Below are 4,246 nucleotides of genomic sequence, written 5' to 3'. Positions count from 1 at the left end.
GTGGGAGGAAAGGGCTGAGACCTCTAAGACCACCATAGACACTTTCAGTGCTGCTGAAACTGACCTCCTGGCTGTGCTCCAGATTGTTATGACAAGACATGGACAGACAAGACATGTGCAGGAGAGCTGGGAAAGTTGCAGCTCTGCAGCAGCATCTTTGTGGTCTTTGATGCTAAAGACCTCATGACTTCAATGGAGATGTATAGCAGCCCTAATTCTGAAGCATGCTCCAGTTAGGCCCCCTGCAAGCTTCAATCCCAGTCTGTGATCGAGACCCCCACCTTTCCTACATCCCTCCATTTGTTACACCCTATTTGCTTCCATCTGTCAGCATGTGATTGTTCACCTGGAGGAAAAACTGGCACTGGGCAATGAGCAGAGGCAGGAACTTATTCCCAGTCTGGCATTAGAAAAGTCCTTTCTACCACCTCATTTCATTTTCTCTGTCTGTGAAATGGGGACTCTGAATCAGCTTCATGCATCCTTGCAACACAGACACTTAATTCTTATAAAATGTCAAGTATTGTACAGTTGCCAAGTACCACTGCTGCAAACTCTGTACTATCCTTATGAGACCACAGCAATAAAGCTGATTAGCCATTCATAATATGCACATGTAAATGATGGTACCAATCTTTAATACACCAGAGAATAGGAAATAGGACCAATACAGACACAGACATTTATGAAGACTATTTTTGTTAAGGATCTGGAAATATGATGCTATAAGCTGCCAAACATGTATTCAGTTTAAGCTCACAATTTGAAGTGTTTCCAGGAAATGCATGTACTTAAAAAACTTCCACAAAAAAAACCCCCAAAACAACAACAAAAAACCACCAACCAAAAAAAACAACCCCAAACCCAACAAAACAAAAACCCTAAACAAAACTAATTAAAAACTCATTTTAAGTAAAAAAAGAAAGGAGAAAAAAAAATTTCCATGCATGAGAAAATGGATTTTGTTACACCCAAGCAAAAAAAGAAAGGAAGACACAAGACACAGTCCACCAGTTATATGCCCAGACAAGCTTTCTTCTTGAAAAAAAATCATTATTGATGCACACTGCCATCTAATCACAAAGCTGGAGCAACAGGGAGACAAAGGGGTGCTCTGACTGTCCAGAGGCCAACAGCAATGACATCTGGGGCACAAGGGCCACATCAGCTATAAGAAAGATTTACAGTGAAGTTGCAATATCAAGCAGGAACAAACTGGCAGCAGGGAAAATTGGTGGAAACATGGACATTACCTGCCCTGTTCTGTGCATTTCAGCCCTCCAACACTTCCATGACCGGCCTGGCTAAATCATTACTGCAACTGCAGACCCCACCTGGGGAGCTGGGGAGCAGGTGGGTCTCCTCAGCACTGAGTAAGAACAAAGCCTACTTGTGCACAACCAAGGGCCGTGGTGCATTGGAATACACAGCGATAAATGGAGATTGACGTCACCACTGTATCAGTATTACTGTGCCGACAGAAGGATGTGGTGAGAGGAGGTGATGAATTCAGGTCCAAACACCCACACAACATTTATTACTGTACTGCTCTGCTCTCTTACATGAGAAAAGGGTGGGAGAGCTGATAAAAACTCACAAGCCTCATATCTAAAAGGTCAGAGTGGGGCTGGTGGACTTAGACTTGTGCAGTGAGGAGGCACCAGTGTCAAGGTATTAATGGGCTAAGCCAAACTGCATGGTACAGCATGTGCCACATTGGAGACAGTCAAGCACCACTGCATTCAGCTTCCATCCATCCCCCAAATGGTCCCAGCATCAAGGCAACAGCACCAATCCTCAGACCACAGGCAGGTAGGTTGTCTGGCTCCTACACAGGTGAGGGGCTCATGCCTGTCATATCTCATGCCTGTAACTTATGTCTGGGCCAGGTCTCTTTAGATTTCAAGGTTGACACTGAGGGAGGGTTCGTCAACTCACCTAATCCTACCTTTAAAGGGGCTGCAAGGAGCCCATGCACACTCGCTGTATCCTTGGACAAGAGGGAAACAAGCAGCACTGTGGAGGGATTTGGCACACACAGCACAGTGTGGAGGTAGGAGGGTAAAGAACAAGGAGCTGTAATTACCCAAGAAGACTGCAGCAGTGAAGCTGGCACAAAGCAGCACGGCACAGGATGAGAAAGCTCCATGTTCAGCCCTCCATGCCTCTGACTCACCATGTGAAAAAGAGATGTTTTGGAATGTTCAGGCCAGCGCAGGTGGCTCCTGATCATGCTTGCCAGGTAGTTGCTGGTAACTGAGCTGGTTGTACACTGTTAGAACATGCATGGAGACAGTCACACGACTTAGTCCAGAAGCTACTCCTCATGGTGTTTGGAGTAGCCTCTGTGAAAGACCAGCTCTCCCTTCCACATGTGCTGTGGATCACTTACAAGGCAGAATGTCAGGCCCAAGCTTTTAGAAAAGACTTGTCTCAGCTGATGGTGCCTGTGGGTTGTGGAGATTGTCACCACTCTTGGGTGCAGTGTGGGACAGTACAGGGTCAACGAGGCTGAGCAGCTAAGTTAGACATTTCCCAGGCTCTTAGTAATATTCTTCTGTTATGAGGATAGCACACCAGGACAGTGGTGTAGCTTTTGCCCCCTGATTACACAGGACTCTCCAAGGTATGCCAATACTGTTATTTGTGCAGACAAAAGAGGGAAAAGGCAGCATATGCACTCAGTCCAAAGAGCAATAGTCTGGCAGGCACAAGCCACACTACTTTTAAACCATGCAATAATATGCATTTGATATTACAGAGATAATTTTTAAAACAAGAACACTGGTAGCACTGTAAGACCAATGGCTTTATAAATTTAAACATATTCCACCAAAAGGCCTGTTTTCCTCGAATGTAACTCATAAAAAGTGTAATTTCAGCCTAGCCTGCAGCAGCAATATTCACCAAGAAGCAGGCATGAAGGGCACACAAGGGAAAGTCTGGTAGATTCTCCTATTCATGACCCAAAACCATTTTGCTATCACTGGAAGAAGCGCAATATCTGTATGCGTTTATCAGCATGAATACACATTGAAAAAACAACAATCAGAGCTGACATTTCCTTTCTCTAGGAGATAAAACTAGTCACACGTGGAGTTATCAGGTTCATGATTTGGAGAAAAGCAGGAAAAACTCCACAGAAACAGTACTACCTCTGTACTTTCTTCCTGTCATAACAGAATTAAACCAATATCCCCAGCAGCATCAAAGATACAGACCTGGCATAACTTTAGAGTCAAAGGCACCATTACTGGCTGGTGACATTTAGGAGGAAGATAATCAAACATTACGATAAGGAAAAAATGGCAGGAGAACAGCTGAGACATTAGTAACAGTGATCTGCTGGAAGGGAAACCAATAGAAGAAACCACCTCAAAGCTCAGGAAACAGGTTAAAATATGAATGAGCCAGGCAGAAAGCGGAGGTGTTAGTCAGCAAAGCAGCAGGTTGAAAAACACCGAAGCTCCACAGGTGGTGGCTGTGAGCTGACACAGGATGCTGCAGGGGAGGGAGGAGTGCACTGTTTTCAGTCTGGGGAATGTTAGTGTCACCTGCAGAGACCCCAGTATCTTGCTCTTGCCTCCATTCTGCCTTTGCCAGTTATCTGTAGCCACCAACACTGAGCTCAGCCTCTTGTTTTCCCCAATATCCATCAAGTCTGAACTCATACTGCATGAATGCCGTAGTAAGAGGACATCACTTTGGCTCCTACCAGAGGAAAAGGGCTTACCTTCACAGAGCTGTGACTATGTATGTCTTGCTCGCATGGAGGAGATTGCACAGAGGCTCGTATCTTCTCTTAGGAAATCACCAGACACATGCTGGTAAAGAGAAACAGGAATGACTGTGCTAGTGAACTCACCCTGACCATCTGGAACAGAAACCTACAGCTCTGCTCAGGCTCAAACCCAACATCCTCAGCTGCACCATGCAAAGCATGCCCAGAAGCATCTCTGCACAAGGTCAGCAAGACTGTTACACATTCCCACAGTGCTCACCTGAGTTGATAGAGCAGGCAGAATTCCCTACTCCTTTAATGCAGGTTGCCCCTTAGAGGCAACATCTATCACCCTGTCCCCAGATCTCTGCAAGTGGGGATGTACCAAGACCAGAACTCTGCTGCTGGCACACAGCTATTTATGGCAAGAGCCTCATCTGCATCTCATGGAGCTTTGTTTTACCACAGCTGTCAAAAATCAGCATGTCCCACCTATCCTGCCTGGCTGCAGCTCTTCCACACCCG

General features: G+C 45.7%; 1 protein-coding gene across 6 annotated transcripts in view; it reads right to left on the bottom strand.

The window, feature by feature from the left end:
• The window catches only part of IL21R (interleukin 21 receptor), an 18,409-nt gene extending 14,242 nt beyond the window's left edge, over positions 1-4,167 (bottom strand). The window contains exons 1-3 of one of the 6 annotated variants that reach the window (XM_017734238.1): positions 4,002-4,167; positions 3,734-3,824; positions 2,177-2,272 (exon numbers count right to left, since the gene is read on the bottom strand). The gene's annotated coding sequence lies outside the window, so the exon portion shown is untranslated. Of the gene's footprint in view, positions 1-1,253; positions 2,134-2,176; positions 2,273-3,733; positions 3,892-4,001 lie in introns of those variants that run through there. The other 5 variants (XM_017734239.1, XM_017734240.1, XM_017734242.1 and 2 more) reach the window with 5 other exon arrangements.
• Positions 4,168-4,246: the final 79 nt, after the last annotated feature.

Source organism: Corvus brachyrhynchos, unplaced genomic scaffold (assembly GCF_000691975.1).
Source record: "Corvus brachyrhynchos isolate BGI_N302 unplaced genomic scaffold, ASM69197v1 scaffold5, whole genome shotgun sequence".
Taxonomy (NCBI): domain Eukaryota; kingdom Metazoa; phylum Chordata; class Aves; order Passeriformes; family Corvidae; genus Corvus; species Corvus brachyrhynchos.
This window is presented reverse-complemented; position numbering and strand designations above follow the sequence as displayed.